Source organism: Prunus persica, chromosome G1, assembly GCF_000346465.2.
Source record: "Prunus persica cultivar Lovell chromosome G1, Prunus_persica_NCBIv2, whole genome shotgun sequence".
In the NCBI taxonomy this organism is placed as follows: Eukaryota; Viridiplantae; Streptophyta; class Magnoliopsida; order Rosales; family Rosaceae; genus Prunus; species Prunus persica.
Window position 1 is genome coordinate 13,412,550 of NC_034009.1, and position 18,669 is coordinate 13,431,218.

Below are 18,669 nucleotides of genomic sequence, written 5' to 3' on the forward strand. Positions count from 1 at the left end.
CTTTCCCATAATATCCTCACTTATTTTTTAAAATGACAGTCCTTCGTCCTCCAATAGATCGAGCGATACCAAACTCCGTTCCTTTCGAAAACCAGAGTGAGTGAGGGGGAGAGTGATGAGTTTCATCGACTTCATCATCTTCTTCGCATCAGTCATCACCAGCCGCCATCGACGCCATCTTCCTCTCAGTGGCTCTCTCTTGTCGGCGCTCTCTTTCTTGTTGTCTCTCTCTCTCTCTCTCTCTCTCTCTCTCTCTCTCTCTCTTCACTAGCTCGCTCGATCTCTCTCGCTGGCTGACTCCATGAGAGCCTCCATTCCACAGGTAACGACTGTCCTTCTGTTAGGATTATTTTCTATAATTTTTGTATCCCCAATATGATTGAGGGTTAGAATATTTGGGTGTTTAATTGTAAATTATCTGGGCAAATTGTTCTATTTTTTTTAAAAATGTTGTCGATTTATATAGAAATTAAGGCAACATTTCGGTTTTTTTTTCTTCTTTTTCTGTTTAGGGATTTATATATGTGTGAATATGTGTTTGTTCCTCCATTGTTTATGAGATTCTGAATCAGGTGTATTGGTGTTTGTGATTTGTTGTTGTAACAAGAGATGAGAATCAGATCTCTTGGCTTACCCTTCCAACTTCAGATATTCACATACATGTTCTCTGCTTTCTACCAGTAAGTGATTTGCTAAAGCTTGGAGCAAAAAGTCAGGTCTATGCAAGGACTGCTCTGGTTTTTGTTAAAGCTTAGCCAATTTTCTGGTCATCTTTTCAAATTTGTGATTAGCTGGCAGTGAATTTTATCTTAAATGTTAGAAATGCAGGGTACCCATCTTTTGTATTTTCCTAATGAATGTCATTGGTGTGGTTAGAGATCAGAACAACAGGATTTTCTGTCCATATTATGTAGGTGTGGTTGGTATAGTTTTGGTGTGTTGTTGGGATCTTGGTTCTGTTTATCAATTAAGGGGCAATATTTTTTATCGCACCCTTTATGAAGTCCTATGTACTGGCCTTAGATAAATATTTTCGGGTGCGCTTGAAATAGAGTTACAGTATTTGAATACGAGAATAATTCAGAATGGAAGAAGATACACAGGAAATATGATCTTTGGCCTTGACTCCAACATGGTCTTGCTACTGTTTTGACAATTTTTGTTGCTATTTCTCTGCCTGTGGAGTTCTCTGTCAATCGATTCAGTTATGTAACTTTTACTCTAGCATTTTTCATGAGGTTTTTGTTTCTCTTTATTGTTATTTAAGTTATTAGACATATATTCTTTTTTGGACTGCATCAGCTATAATTGTACATAATAGTTTTACTTTATTCACTACTTAACTAACTTTGTATTCGTGTAAAAACTCTTTTATGTTCTCCAGTGAACCCAAAATTTATCTATATGTGGACCATGTCGTGTACGTTACCATCTGGTCTTGTCCATTTGTGAAAGGCAAAGTACAAAGGAGGGAGAAGATGATGATGATGATGATGAGAGTGGGCAGCATTTATGAGTAATCACATGTAGCTCCTCTATTTCTAATTATAGTTTAATTTTATGGATATAGTTGGAATCAAGATTGGTAAACTGTGTAATTACTATTGAATCTTCAAGTTTTATGAAAGAAACAATTATGTATATATGTATGGTGTGGGCAATAGCAGATTTGGACTTGAATTTATTGTTCACAAAGCATTATGGTTGTTTTTTAGTTAAAATTGTTAGAGAACCATTGGAAACCAAAAAAATAAGCTAATGAATGCATTGAGAAATAGCATCGCTACAAGTTTAATGAATGCATCTAATTAGCTTCTTTTATATTGTAGTGACCTATTGGGGCATTTTAAAATAGAACAATTTTTGTATTTTTGTCATGTCCAAAGCCCTCAAAAGACATTGTTATTATTAATATAACAATATTTAGAATTACTTTTGTTATAATAGTAATTTATAATTTATGGTAAAATATGTATGTTAATTGTAGATTAAATTTTCTGATAAAAAAGTGTGAATTAAAAAAGAATACAAATTTATGTAGTGAAGTTGGGTTTTGTTTTTTTAAAGTAGAAAAAGAATGAAGAAAATAACAAACAGTTTAATCATTATGTTCTTTTTTGTCATTATACATACTAAAAGCACTTCTGATAAAAATTTACCAAACACTTTGACTACTCACAGCAGTTTTTCAAAAACAGTTTACCAAACGCCTAGTAGCTTTTTTTCACAGCTGATTATTTTCACAGCACAGCAGAAACAGATTTTTTTAAAAGCACAGCAACGCCAAACTAGCCCTGAGTGCTTTGGGTATTTTTATGAGATTTTGGGGTTGGGCTTGTTTTAAGAAATTGATGGCAGTTTTGTAATTTATAAGAAGTTAAAAGCTTTTTTGTTATGTTGTAAATGGACTTTGGGTGTGTTTCTAAAGTCCATTTTATATAGGGTATTTTTATAATTTTGGCCCCCATATTGGGTATAATAGTGAATCTCCCTTTCTAAAATGGTTGTTGAGGCCCTCTCTAACTTTGCTTTTATTAACAATAGAGGTCATGTCGTAAATTCGGTTAGTTTTTGTGTTAAATTTCTTAGTAAAAAATGAAAATTGCTTGGTTTTTAATTTAGCTTGATTTTGATCTCTTTTCATCACCATATCACCCAACCACCCATGGCCAGCCGCCAGACCACCAACCATAACCCACACACTCAAATCCACCACCCACCCTAGCCACTATCTTCCCCAATCCAGCACAACCCACACCAGCTCCTACAATTTGATGTAGAATACATGGTCGAGTTGGTCGAGGCTTAGTTGGATAGGTGCACACGTTGTCGCGGCAGCAAAGTCCAATATGTGCAAGTATGGACTCCGAGCTCAGAATCGGACCCATGACATATCGTTTCGAAGAGAATGGTGTGACAAGTGCAACTCACTTAGTTTCAGCATTTAGCATATTTTAGGAAACTTTTGCTATTTTAGCCAAATTCTATCGTTTACTTTGACTTTTTAGCATTTAAAGTTTTTAGAATATTTTAGGAAACTTTTGTTATTTTCTTTTTTGTTTTCCAATTAGCTTTCCTAGCAAATCTAGGGGTCTCTCATTAGTTTTCCAAGCAAGTCTAGGGTTTCTCTTGTATAAAAGGAATGCGTTGGAGTATCCTAAATCATTCATCTTATTTCCTATCAATATATTTGAGGTTTATTCAATTTCTCTGGCAAATTCCAGTTTGCTGGTGGATTCTGACATGTTACTTGTAAGGTTATCATTCGATCTCCCTATTCCCTTATATCTCGTTGGTATCAGAAAAGGCCTTGCCTCACTCGAAGTGCCTCTAATGGTGCGTTTAGATGGAGAAGATAGGACCCATGGAGATGGAGAACCAATCACTCTTGATGAATTCAATACAGCCATCAAGGGTCTACGTTAGAATATCCTGAACTTGGGAAACCAAGCTCGACTAGACGAAGATAGAGGAGAAGACTGGCGTACGACACCCTTTTCGGGAAGATAGTGATGCAGAGTTGGAGGAAGAAATTCCTAACGATCACGCCCAACCCAATAGCCAACGCCAAGAAGACTATCGCATAAAGACTAAAATTGCATATTTCAACGGGCACCTACAAGTTGAAGATTTCTTGGATTGAGTTATTGCAGTGGAGAAGTTCTTTAAACTTATGAAAGCCCCCGAGGCGAAGATAGTGAAGCTAACAACTTTTCGTCTCAAGGAAGTGTTGCAATGTGTATTAGATGTATGCCTTAAAAGCCAATCATTAATAAAATCTTTCATGGAAACTTCGTTTAAACCAATTATTTAGGTTAACACAAAATAGCAAATAAGTCAACATAGGTAACGGTCCATGCTTGACCATTGACTTATTTGACAAGTCCATGAATTTATGAGATAAGGAAAGTGATCTAAAGAAGTTAGATGCAGATGGACCTTTCCCTATAACTCAAACAATTTTTTTTCTCAGTCATAAGATCGTTCAATTGGGCACTGACAAACCTCAAAGATCAATACACATTCTATCTACTCAACCATAAGAATGACTAGTCTTGAGTTATTCGTGTGTAGACACTGAGGTAAGTTCGTAGGTGCTTACTAGGGAGTGAGTTCACTGAACGCGATCAAACTAAGGAATCTTGTATGGAAGTTCTACTTGCATGTCAAACAAGATTTCTTCGGTTGTAATAATGCAAGGTTAATCCTTAGATCTGAGGCACCATGGTTGCCTTATAAATGAATAGTTGGTCTTTGATTGTATCATAAGGTTGAGCTCATCCTTGGGCTCCATTCAAGGTAACACCGGGATCTTCGACAAGTCCAGAGAGGCAAGTGAGTGTTCGATAAAGGATCTCAACTTTCAGTAAAAGGAAGAGAATGTTCTAAGATATGATTTAGGAATCTTCAGCTGGAGTTGGTGTGCAATTGAGAAAGAATCTTCCAATTGTGCTCATTGAATCATATAGCCAATATAGATCACGTTTGGGATTTGATAGGAATTCCGTATCCTATTAATGAGATCAAGAACATTGTGAAGAGAAGGATCGAATTGCATTGTAATTCCAACTAAATGGGTTCTCCTAATATATTCTATATTAGCTTGGGTAACTGTGATATGTTGCTAGACATCACTCACAGTTAGTGGAAGCCATTCCATAATTGGGTCCTCACAAAGGGAGAATTAAAAATGGGAGTTTTTAATTCACATTCGATAAAAAAAAGAGTTCTTGATCGGCCATCACGGCCTCACTAATTAGAACCCAATGGATCAGACGCTCATAAGCTTATTTTTTGGATAATAATGGAAGATGATAAGATCAACAGTTAAGTCAACTAATTAATTTGATTGATTAATTACGAGAATTAATTAAAGAGTTAATTACGTTGAAATAGAATGGGCCTAAGAATAGTTTAAGAAATTAAAGGCCCATGGGATTTTAGCAAAGAGGTCTTGAGAAGAGTCACTCTGATCAAAATCTACTCCTCCAAATTCGTGGTGACTTGCTGCAAACTACTCGAAGCGATATCTCGATTGCTGACTTTCTTGATAAGGTGAACTTTCTGGCTGACAATCTTTCTCTTTCTGGCTCCCCTATGAGTGACTCTGATCTTGTTGCTATAATCATGAACAACGTGGGTCCTTTATATGAGACTACTGTTAACTCTACCTAAGCTTGTGATTCTCCCATTACTTATGATACCCTTGAGGCTCTTCTTCTTAGTGCTAAACGTCGGCTCCAGTCTGTCCAACTTCTTAGTTCTGACCTTGGAGGTACTGCTATGGTTGCTTCATGTGGACGTGGTGGTTTTCGTGGCCGTGACTCGTTTGGACACTATGGTGGCCGTGGTTTCTCTAGCAATCCCTCTTTTCATGGTGGTCGTGGTAGTTTTTCTTTTTCCATAGTTGGTGTTCTTGGTGCGACTCTATCTTCTTCCAGCGGTGTTTCTTCTTTTATCTCTGGCGGTGCTTCCTCATCTTCCATGGCTCCTGGTCCTGCTGCCTTTCCTTTTGGTTCATAGATTCTTTGTCAAATTTGTGGCTATAGTGGTCACGCCGCCTTGGATTGCTATAACTGCATAAATCTTGCCTTTGAAGGTCGCCTTCCTACTCAGTGCTTATATGCCATGGCTGCTTCTTCCTCTCAGCAACTTGTATCCTCCTCTTGGCTTGGTTCCTGGTCTTGGCTCCTGGTCCTGGTCCCAACTCTCATATTACCCAAGATGTGAGTGCTTTGAAAAACCCCAGAGAATATCGTGGTAATGACTTCATTGGTGGTGTCATTGGCGGAACAGGTTTAACTATATCTCATATTGGTAGTTCTAATATTGTCCATGGTTCCTCTCCTTATTTTTTGTCTAACCTTCTTTGTTGCCCTCAAGCCTCTACTAAACTTGTTTTTGTTAACCGTTTTTCTCGTGACAATGATTGTTTCTTCACCTTTTATCTTACCTATTTTTGTGTACAGGATTTGAAGACTAAGAGGATGCTTTTCCGCGGTCCGAGTATTAATGGTCTTTACCCTTTTCCATCTTCATCAAGTCCAACTCCTCCGGATTCTCGAGTTGCTTTCTTATGTGTTCGAGTCAATAAGGATGTATGGCATTCTCGGCTTAGTCATCCTGCCTCATCCATTTTGCATCGTTTGGTGTCTTCTCAACATTTGCCTTTATTAGAAAATAAAACCAAATTTTTTTGTTCAGCATGCCCTTTGGGCAAAAGTGTTAAACTTCTATTTTCCTCATCTAATTTTATTGCTAAGTTTCCTTTGGAAATCATTCATTCGGATGTCTGGAGTGCATCTAATTCTTCAATTTCTGGTTTCAAGTATTACGTATTATTTGTTGATAATTTTTCTCGTTATTCATGGGTTTATCCCATGCGTTTTAAATCTGAAGTATTTTCTATTTTTGTTAAATTTAAATCCCTTATTGAAAACATGTTCACATCTCACATAAAGACGTTTCAAACTAATGGAGGGGTGAATATACTAATAATGTGTTTAGGGCCTTCTTAGAAACTCATGGGATTAATCATCAGTTAACCTGTCCTCATCAACCTGAACAAAATGGTTTAGCCAAACGCAAAGCATCATCATATTGTTGATATGAGCCTTACCTTGTTGGCCCATTCCTCCATGCCCGTCACTTATTGGGTCGAGGCCGTTCACACCACTGTTTATCTAATCGTCTGCCCTCACCTCTCCTTGAATTTGTGTCGCCTTATCAAAAGCTATTTAATAAACCTCCACAATATGATTTTCTTAAGATTTTTGGCTGTGCATGTTTTCCCTATCTTTGCCCTTATAATAACAAGTTGCAATTTCATTCACTTAAATGCATTTTCCTAGGCTACTGGCTAAATCAAAAAGGATATAGGTGCGTTGATGCTAAAATATGAAAACTATGAGAGAATATTTGTTTGTGGGAATTTTCTGTATATTCTTCTCCTTGTAGGAGGTCATATTTATAATACAACGAAACCTGAATGGGCAAGTAAATAATAAATTCCTAAATCTATTTGCAGTAGGAAATCAGGAATTAAAGTAAATCAATTACAATTATAATAGGAATTCTTGGTGTGTAAAGAAAGTAAGTCAATATCCACAAGTCACGCCAACACTTGATCCATCTACGGGTCGGGTCTTTCTCTCCTGACATGTTGCATTTGATGAAATCACTTTCCCATATTCAACACTTCATACTCAGACTACGGAGGTGTCTTCCTTGCCTTCAGGTTCTGCTCCTATAATTTTTTCTCCTGCTACACCGCCACTTACAGCCGTTTCCTCCTCTCCCCCAACGCCACCTACTGCCCATGCTGCTCCTCCCTTACCAGAACCCGTGAGCAATATTACTTATGCTTCATTTCTTGAATCTGCTTCTTCAATGCCATCACCAATGGCGCCCGTATCACCTTCTCCTCTGTAGGTTGTCTCTACTACTCATCCTATGGTGACTTAAAGGAATGTAGGTATTTGTAAACCAGGTTCCAAATTTGCTTTGATGATTAATGTATCTCCTAACCTTATTGAGCCTAGTAATTTCTCTCAGGCTAATAAACAGGACCATTGGCCCAAGGCCATGCAAGTTGAATATACTGCTCTACAGCAAGCTAAACACATGGACTTTAGTTCCTCACACTCCTTCAATGAATGTTCTTCCTAACAAGTAGGTATATCGTATTAAGCGTAAGTCTAACGTGACAATTGAAAGATATAAGGCCTGCTTGGTGGCTAATGGTTTTCATCAACAACCAGGGTCAATTATGGTGAGACTTTTAGTCCCGTGGTTAACCAATCCACCATCCGTCTCATTCTCGCTCTTGCCATGCATCGTAATTTTCTCATTCATCAACTTGACGTTCAGAACACCTTTTTGCATGGTTATTTATTCGAAGATGTGTACATGCGGCATTAAAACTAAACCAAATATCCAATATCTTACAAACTAATTAATAAAGTTAATTATGTCTAAAACCTATTTTCTAAAAGATAATGGAGTAGTTGTGTTCCATAAAAATGTGATCTATTATCTTATTTTTCTTTTAATTTTAATTTTTTTTAAATCTGAAAAAGTATGAATTTACCATATTATCCTTATTTAATTTTGCTTTATATATATATATATATAACTGGTAATGTACCGTTAGATGTTTGATGAGTGGCCAAAATTTTATTTTATTTAAAATGGAGTATTTAATTTATGATTCGGCGATAAAATGGATTTCTTATAAGCAGAACACAAGTAGCAATACAAAGACAAAATCATATTATCTATTACTGAATGTAGAACATGTCCACTACATCATGCTTTATGAGTATATGTAGATTGCGGAAATACATAGCCGCAAGAAGTACTCGGATTCGATCGGTTAAATTTCCAACTGTTTGGCATTCAAACTATGCTAAGGTGATCATATATGTCGAACTGTTTTTTGGGTTCAAATAAATCATGTAGATTTCTAGTTTCGAACCCATACAATGTGATCATGTAGATTTCTAGTTTCGAACTCATACAATGTGATCATGTAGATTACTGTTGGTACTTGCTTGAATTAATAATTAAAGGGTATTTTAGGAATAATAGTGGACGGAAAGATAGGATTGTGTTTATTTAAATTTACATGGTGGACGGTGAAATAGGACAGAAGGGTGGAAATAGCAGCACTCTATCTAAAATATGAGGTCTACCAATGGGAAGTTAGTTGGATTGGTCCATGTCTATGGTGTACTCCCAAGTAGTCTTCGGTAGCCTCCATAATACCTGTGTGTATGAGTTTTCTTAAACCTTAAATTGGAAGCAATTTTGCAAAACTTGATCGATCATATAACTGTGTTGATTATTTGAAAAGGGGAGTGTTTCCATTTTGATATTGGAAAATGCCAACAAAAAATTATTACATTTTGTTTTCCTACATTTACTAACACACGAGTATTAAAACTATTCCAAACCTGAGCATTGATTATGAGGTGTCTAATAATGAATTTATTTAGTGGGCTGAACTGAATTGATTAAGATCGGACTTATAATATTGAATTGGGCTAGTTTAGATTGGGCTGGACTTTAAGAGGTAGTTTCCTACTTTTCATTGTTAGGTATAGGGAGCTGCTAGAATGCAGAGGTTATTGTGAGGAGGTTATGTGCGGAATGATAACTAGGCCATTAGATTGATCAAATGGCTAACATTAGTATCCGCTTTATGCTACAACCGGGTTGGCATTACCCGTTGAGCAATGCTATTCACAATCGAAGTACTCAATGTCTACCTTCTTCTCTCTCTCTCTTTCTCTCTTATTTTAATTAGTTTTTCTCTTTTCTCTCGGTTGTCTCCCTCTTTCTTTTATTTTTCTTCTCTCTTTTATTATTCTTCTCTTTGTTGCCTCACTCACCTCTTCTCTCGTCTGTTTTCTCTCTCCCTTTCACCCACATCGGCGACGGCAACTGTCACCTCCTTAGAACCCACATCAGCAACGACGACCTCACTCTCTCTCTTTCGGCCGCTATTCTCCACCTCCATCTCTCACTCTCTGTCACCTATTTCAACCGCCGTTCTTCCCCTCCGGTTCAATAAATTTCTCAATTTCTTCAGCATTCCTGAAATCCATATACCTAGAGATGACGTCCCAGGTACCCAGTTCAACTTTTCGCCTTTATTTTCATACCCATATGTTATTTGGGTTTTCTTCTGATTGTTTCAATTTCATATAGTGGTCTAGAAAGTTGCTCAAAATCCAAATTCTTGCTACATCGTTTTATTTATCATGCTTATTTGCTTGTTCTGAATATATGGTTCTATTTGTTTGGTTAGGCTGAGTTGATGAGTGCATGAAAAAATGGCCTGTAGGTGTTCGATGAATCACCTTAATGAGGCGCACTATGGTTTTCTTTGAGATACAAACCAATTAGGACAATTCTCATGGTATATACTTAAAGGTGAACTTCTAGGAGGACCCAATGAACCCATCTAAATGGAAGGAAGCACATGTGAGTTTTATTATAATTTGTTTACGAAGATGTCTTTACAGTGCATAATGGTTTTGTTAGATCGCCATTGACATTAGTTTAATTACCTTTTAACAATGCTTGAGAAATGTCCCTGTTTTTACATGAAGACTTACACAAGTGCCATATTATGTCAGTTTATAGTGAATGGATACTTGGTTGTGTCATTTGATATTTGGAATTCTATTAGATTTATTTTCTTATTTTTCAACTTTTGTGTCATGCCTTGAGTTTCTTTCATTTCGACATCGCCATTTAACTTGTGCTGTGAACAAGTTAATACTACACTGTTTTGTGTCATTGTGAAATTGAGAAATAAAGTTCATGTTATTATTTTGCAGGAATTCTAAGGGCCATGATATGGCAAAAAAGTATGTGAACAAACAAAAGAAACATAGAAAGGGTCTGATGCTGCTACTTCACATGGCCAGGTTTTGCTGCTACTTCGTCTTCCTCATTTACCTAAAAGAAAGGGTCTATATCTCTAGCATTTGCATCCAAATGTCCCTTGCCATGCCCTGCCCTGCCTTGCCCTGCCCTACCCTGCCCTGCAGTACTAGCTAGCACAACAGCCCCTATTGTACGTGGTCCCCTGATTTGGTTTCTTTGAGCCATGTGATGCTTTCAGCTTCCTAGATCCAACTCCAATGACTATTTTTTATTAAGTCATAATTTACTGCCTATAATTAGGACCTGCGGTTTGAAGTTTTTAATTTGGAACAATTCATGGACTGTGAAAACATAAATGGTGCAAAGCCAATGCCAAGAATAGAAAAAATAAGCAATATGATCATACGGGGGTTAACGCCCATGTAGATATGCACTGATCAAGCTTGAGCAGTAAGGCTTTTCGTCTTGTGCTTGGTAGGTTTGCTTTTCCTCGTCCATTAGATGTTTTCCAATTTTGAGGTGATATGATACTCTTCCTCTTGGCATTATTCTCATGGCTGTGAAATTTCAGTTTGCAATGAATGACTATATCAATCTAAAAGATTATTTTTGTGTAGAAATTGAATGAAAGTAAATTGTACTGCATACCTCTGTGGTGTCTATGTTCTGGAGTTAATGTTGTTGATCAATGATAGCCTCTTTCATAATTCTTTCATTGATTAATATTGTTGTTCTCTCATTGTTCCAAAGTTAACTTGATTGAGTTTTGATGCACTGCGTGAAATTTTGGATACCATGTGAGTTATAAGTTACGAATGAAGCACAGACGAAAAACAATGAACTCTATTTTTATAAGAAACTTAGTCTGCTTTGAGTCTTTTCTTGATACGTAAGTAGGAGATTTTAAATTGGGCTTGTTTGTGCTTTTGCGCATCTGCATATATAGCAATAAAAGGAAAGTGATTGTTCCAATAGAGCATATCAAAGATCTACCTCATTAGTACCAATTTGTCTTTTGTATTACTCTGTATATACATATTTATATATGTACATATTGATTTTGCTTTATTTTGTTTCTGTTGTAGAGGAAGATGATGGATGAATTTGGGAAGGTGAAGCAACAATTGGTAGAGTACGTGATCATGTCACGGCCCATATCCCACAAGCTTGGTCTCTAGCGATTTGAAACCCTAACTCTTAAGTCTTGAGATAATTGACATTTTTTTTTCATAACAGTTGGAGCAAGATTATTGTTGGCTTCTAGAAGATTGTTGTCATTGAGAATCTTCATCAATTTGGGGTGGGACAACATTCCATTCTGTTGCAAGAAGTGTACTATAGTTATAAGGAAAAAAAACATGTAATTAAGGAACTATTTGTGTGTCAGACAGACCATGTAATTATTTAGTCCTCATGGAATGAAATTGAGTTTAATTTACTTGAGAAATTTCAGTCTTGAATATGTTGTTTGTATATATTTGCAAGTGTATGCAATGGAAAAATACTTTTATTTATATTATTAATTGAAGAGAGCACATTATATACATTGTGTATATATAGCTCATTCTTCTTGCCTTTGTAGGATGGCAATGGGTCAAATCGGACCCCCCCATAAATTTATTCCAACACAGACTTGAAAAAAAAAAAATATATATATATATATATATGAGGGCAATACAATAGCAATACACAAGCAATAAAAGGCTATACAATGGCAATACAGTAGCAATACACAAGCAATAAAATGCTATACAATGGCAATACACAAACTTCATACTCCCCCTATAAATTTATTCCAAGACTTAAAAAAAAAGATATACGGGGGCAATACACAGGCAATAAAAGGCTATACGATGGCAATACAGTAGCAATACACAAGCAATAAAAGGCTATACAATGGCAATACACAAACTTCATACTCCCCCTATAAATTTATTCCAACATGCTTTTAAAAAAAGATATATGGGGCCAATACACAAGCAATAAATAGCTATACATGTGCAATACATATGCAATACATATCAGTCATGGCATTTGCCAATTAAATCATTGATTTGGTTACATTTGTATTTTTTTCTTCTTTGCAAGGGGAACGATAAAACCATGGAAACTAGAGATTGACAAATTTCCTTCTAACTTGACTTTCATAAATTGATGAACTAACAATGTTATCTCATTACATCTTAAGATATACATAAGAAAGTGGCAAAAAACAAAAAAATTTCATCTCCTCTTGGTCTAGAATTTTAACACAATTCATATGTATAAGAAAAATTCCAAGACATGTCTTCTTAGACCCGAATTTAAGCTGAAAGTTAGCAATTTCCTCCCCAAAAGAACGCCGCCAATTGAAACAAGACAATCTTCCATCTGTATAAAATGGATCAAAAATGCATATTAGAAGCAAATCATTCAATCACAGTGGAAACAAAAACATAACATTCAATCACAACTAAAACCAATTTCAAAACAAAAACCAATACCGAAATTCATATAGATTGTTGGCTTTTCTAAATGACCCAATTCTTCATATGGCAAACTTTCACAAGACAGTACCATTGCAAAATTAAAGTTCATATTCATGCACACAATTTCATACACTCAATTGCAATTCAAAAGTAATAAACATGGGTGAAGTGAATGTGTGTCTTGGCAGGCGAACAAAAATACAAATTAGGAAATCATCAATAGTGCATTTGGCATTGTTCAAACAGTTAAAGAAGCATAGTCTCAGAGAAAAAGAAGAACAAGACAATGGAACTAGATAAATGCAAGAGTTATCAACAAACCTTCAAGCTTTCCAAGAACCCTTTTCACGGCACCAACACAACCTTGGCATGATACCAACCTTGAGGATTGTAGACTGCACCAAAACAATAGAGAAAATAAAGATCCAACATATGCCAACTTTACAGTATCAAAAGTATGTTAAAATATTGGCATTCTCATAAAACTTACAAACTCTCCAATCACATTCAAAAGAAGTAAACAATGAGAATCTTGCATTTGTTGCTGGTGCTACTGGTTTCAAAGGTTAGAACATACATTACTGTTATTTCAGAGAGCATCTATGAGTTTTATATGTATTCTTACAGGTTGCTCAGAAAAGCCAGAAGTCCTAATTTGATATATCACCTAAGTGATTTCACAAACAAATCACAATCACAAAAGAGTGAATACACCACTTTCAAGGAGGTCTGCAAGTCCAAGCCTTAATCACAAAACAATGTATGCATGATTTCATAGACAAATCATAAGCACAAAACAGTGTATCCAAGTCCAAGAGCTTGACAACCACAGGAAATAGTTGGTAAATTTCATTCAATCACAGAAACAACAAACAAACCACAACAGAAACCCGTTAATGTCTCATTCAAAATAGTGAAAGTAATCACCCAATAATCTCAATCAATAACAGAAACCCAAAAAAAAAAAAAAAAAAAAAGCAAAACCAATATTAGGACTCACCACAGTGAAGATCGAAGATGAGGTTTGTGGTGGAAGTCGACGACGAAGGTGGAGAGTCACGATTATGGCTTCGTTTTGGAGGCCGACGACGGAGGTGGCGAGTCGCACCTTGGCTAGGGTTCGATTATGAATTTGGGGTTCAACCTTAAGGTTCAAATTAGCTCTTAGGTTGAAGATATAACTAAGTGAAAATTGAATTAAGCAAGATTCTACGATGGAAATGGATTTTCTGTGAGGTTTGAAGAAGGAAGAGAAAGAGACTAGGGAGAAGAGGAAGAGGTTACAGAATAAGAGAGATCTTAGGTTACAGTTGATGTAATGGGTAATGATGAACCATTTTCTGCAACATTAATGACAGAGGTTTAACAAAACAGAATATTTTTTGAATAAAAGGGTTTGCAATAGGGCTGAAAAATCACATACCAGTGAAAGAATTGAGTTGTGGGTTTCAACCCTTGTTCCTTCTTCTTCAGCAACGTCCTCCACAGCTGAGTGTCTTCGTTTTTTTTCTTTTTGGAGCAGCAAATTCGGCTTCTGGAAGTTGGAAAGGGGCAGCTCTTGTTTGTCTCCAGAGGAAGTTTCAGACGTAGGACTTTGGACCTCTGTTTCAAAGAAAATAGGAGATATGAGAGAGAAGTTCCAGGTTGCTCATTTTGTGATGGGTAATTTTAACCCGATTGTAAAAAAACTTCCTACTTAAATCTGAACCGTTCATTTAAAACTGATGGTTGTTATCATTCCGCACATAACCTCCTCATAATAACCTCTGCATTCTAGCCCCCTCGGTTAGGTATATGCATAAGAGAAAACAGTAATTGGTGTTTTTGGTTTTCATATATTAAGATATTTGTTGAAAAACTTGAGCAGGATGAAGGGCAAGAAAGCCAAGGAGCACAGGGAGGCAGCAAAGGAATTGGAACAGAACATCCGCCTGGACAAAAGGCTTTGCGATGATGAAGGAGTAATTTTATCGTTGGATGTTTCATTATTTGGTGGGCCTTTGAGATTGTTGTACTTGAGCCTTTTTCTGTGCCCAAAAAGTTGCATTAACAGTAATTTTGACTCATATTGGAGACATAATTGGTTTTATAATTATTTTTGTAGATTTATGTTTAACAAAGAAATTTTGGAAAAAAGTGATTGCGACAGGCATCCTTTGGGAATATTAAATATATCATGGTAAACCTGCTTGCATTATTAATAAGTACATAATTTCATATGCACAAGTATGATTCACCAGTAATAAGCATCATGAGTCGCATCAAAATTAATCAAGGCATCAACTGCGCAAATATCCTCGCGAAAATTGTGGGAGATTAAAATATTCACACAAGGAAGTTTCCATTAACAATTATTCCAAGCAACCCGCAAATATAAAGGAACATCCGAAGGAGAAGAAAGATAATGAAGCACCAAAGTGGAGTCAGTCTCCAACCAAATGTGATGCCACTCACGAACCCAAGCAACACGAATAGACTCAATTACTGCCAGAACCTCTATCGCAATTGAACTAGGAAACTCAACCTATGAAGCAAAAGAACCCAAAATCTTTCCATGACAATCTCGAAAAATGCCACCAAAATCTGCCCGTCTAAAAGAATTAAATGAACCATCGGTGTTTACCTTAATTTGTTGGAATTTTAAAAAGGTTTTAAAAATTTAACCGTTTTATTTATTTAATTATTTTGGCTGTTTTATTTTATTTATTGTGGGGTTATAAATATTTAATATTCAGGTTTTATTTCTATATTGAATGCCTTAATTTTCTGGTTGGTGAATGTTACATGTTCTTGGATGCCTATAAAAGACCACTCTTCCTTCACATTTGAATAACCACAACACTATCAGAATATCAACCACAATACACTATCAGAATATCACATACCACAAGCACCACCACAAACTAATTATCTCCTTTTCTACTTATATTTTCTCTACTTTATATTATTATTTTCAGAATGGTTCTGTGACTTGGATACCTATATCTGTCTATGAACGTGCTCATAACGGATCTTGAGTTTGTGTACAAAAGGTCGTATCTTAGAGTCTTGTAGACCGTTAGTACCTGCACGTAGGGAGGCTACAAAGGCTTTAGGATAGCGTCTTTGACGTGCTTCACTGTACCAAACTCACCTTCTTACTTATTATTTATTTTGCTTTTACTTACCTATTATTTTATTTTCTTAAATTTCATTGTACCTTAAAAGCTTTCTAATTTGTTTATAAGTTATTTATAATATAAATATTTTTGTATTTGGCTTTACAAAAAAAGAAAACTATATTTTTTATAACAATCTAAAGCCTTTGTTTGTTAAAGTTGTTTTCTTCCCGTACTACTCTTGCTTTAATACCTTTTAACTCTTTAACTGAAGCTTTTGCATTTATATTGGATTTTCAAAATAAAAATTACGATTTGTTTTGGGTAGATGCAATTTAAAGCTTTCATGTTGTCTAACAATTTCAATTACTTCAAATATTGTTGGTACATTTATATTTTATAATTTGTTGCTAACGTGTGGGCAATTACTGCTAGTGTTTGAAAATAAAAAACCTACATATTAATTTATGTGGTATTAACAATATATACATTTTGGCAGTCCCGATCTCTTGGACCACAGGAGTCCAAGAGAATGTGGTCACTCACCGTTAGATGTAAATTCAACGGTTCACTCACTCTTGCACTTCTTTTAAAAAACTTTTTTGAACCGTTGGATGTTACATCTAACGACGGGTGACCATAATCTCTTGGACCCCTGTGGTCCAAGAGATCGGGGCTGATACATTTAGTTGTTAAGACCAGGCCAATTAAATTGACGTTATTGCACTTTGCCTTAAAACTCTGGCTGACATTTGTATAATTTGATCAATGTATTAGCTTAAATAGTATGTGCGTTTCTTTCAAGTACTTTGCATAACTATATATAACGTCAGTTTAGGCCTTATCATTTGGCCCGCGGGTTTGTGGGCCGATAGGGGCCCACTCGGTCCATTAAAAAAAAAGCCCGGCCCGACCCGTTATGGGCTTTGAGATGGCTCGGCCAGCCTTGGGCCGGGCTAGACTTAGGCTTGGGCTTGGGCGTCTGAAGTCCGGCCCGGCCCATAGGCCCGGCCCGATTAAGCCCACAAAAGCCTGGCCCTTTAGGCCCACATACATATATAATTATGTATAAATAAGACTTTAGGTTTAGGATTATATCACTTAAATCACATATATAATTTGTTTCATTTCATTTACTTTTATTTACTCATTCTTAGTTTATAATTGGATGATTAGCACATTAATTTGTGTCAATTATTAATGCAACAATTATATATATATAAATAAGATGAACAACATATCACATCACCAAATATAATCATATCACGAAACATAATCGTACCACCAAATATAATCATGCTTTTCTTGAACACATCACCAAATATTTACATATTTATTCATACCATCCTTTAAAAAAATATTTTTTTGATACTTATTATTTTTTAAAAATTATTTCTTAAAACGTATTACAATCTAATTATGTAATAACCTCAAAAATAATACTTGGTTTTATTATTTTTGTGAAAAATCTTATAAGTTGTATGACTTTATTGGGTGTTTTATGAATTTGGTTTGATGTGAAAATATTGGAATTAAGTGAGTTTAATCTCAAATTTGGACTAAAATGCCCTTATGATTAAGTTTATGATTTTTTTTAATGAAGTAGGGCCCGTTTAGGCCCGGCCCGTTGGGCTTAGCCAGGCTCCACCCGATGGGCTTTCTCAAGCCCGGCTCACGGATCGGGCTTGGGCTTTGAATTTTCTAAAAAAATTCGGCCCGACTAGACCCGATATTTTCTCTCTCCTCTTTAAAGCCCGGCCCGACCCTGTCCAGCCCAAACCCATTAAATTTGGGCCAGGCGGCCCATTGATGAGTCCTACATCAGTTTTATTTTATTTTATGTATTTAGTGTATTTAGTGGTCTTACTATTATATTTAGTATGATTATTGAGATACATTAAATTGGCATTTATTGTTTGTAACGTTGGTTATTGTTTTTCTGGTATTTAGAAAGACATGCATAATTAAATTTTTCCTTGATTAATTCTTTAGTATTCAATTGCGTAATTTTTGGTATTAATTGTTTTGAATATAAAATCAAATATTGCATCATTTTTAGCATTTAATTGTTATATTTGTTATAAAATAACCTGAAATATATGCGGATATTGAGCTGCACGTAGAATAGATAAGACACAGTTTTTAACGAGGTTCGGCTATGCCTACGTCCTCGGAGAGCAGCAGCAGTAACCTTTCACTATAAAATAATATGGCTACAACTTTAGTGTTTACAACATATGTGGCTCACTGAATTTTCTCTCAAAGAGAATTTCTCTCTGCTTTCTCTTCTCTCTCTTCTTCCTTTCTCTTCCTTTCTCTTTTTTTTCTGCACTTCTTCTTTCCGTTTCTCTTCTTATTTATAGGCTGAAATAATCACTATTCATCACTATTCACCCGTGACAGACAAACTCTATCAAAGCCGCCAAATGAACAGTAATGAACAGTAATGAATAGTTGTGTGGGCTCCATATCAAGACTTTTACAACACTCCCCCTTGGAGACCACATGTCCCTAGATTGGTTGCCTCATTAAAACCTTGCTTGGAAAAACCCAGTGGGAAAATCTAAGCGAAGGAAAAAGAGTACAACGTGCATATGTCCTATGTTAGAGGACTCTTGAATGCTCCCCCTGATTTTGCATGCTCCAACTTGATTGCTTGCAGCGTTGTCGTAATCCGATGCCATGTACTAACTTTTGGAATGTATATT

The 18,669-nt window shown here is 35.9% G+C and overlaps 2 long non-coding RNA genes across 2 annotated transcripts; one reads left to right on the forward strand and one right to left on the reverse strand.

The window, feature by feature from the left end:
- On the forward strand, positions 64-1,690 carry LOC109946509. Its single transcript, XR_002269642.1, has 2 exons — positions 64-322; positions 1,385-1,690. It is a non-coding gene; the product is annotated as an uncharacterized LOC109946509 (long non-coding RNA).
- Positions 12,521-14,645, reverse strand: LOC109946547. The gene is made up of 4 exons (XR_002269676.1): positions 14,287-14,645; positions 13,864-14,203; positions 13,185-13,258; positions 12,521-12,765 (listed from the first exon to the last, which is right to left on the reverse strand). It is a non-coding gene; the product is annotated as an uncharacterized LOC109946547 (long non-coding RNA).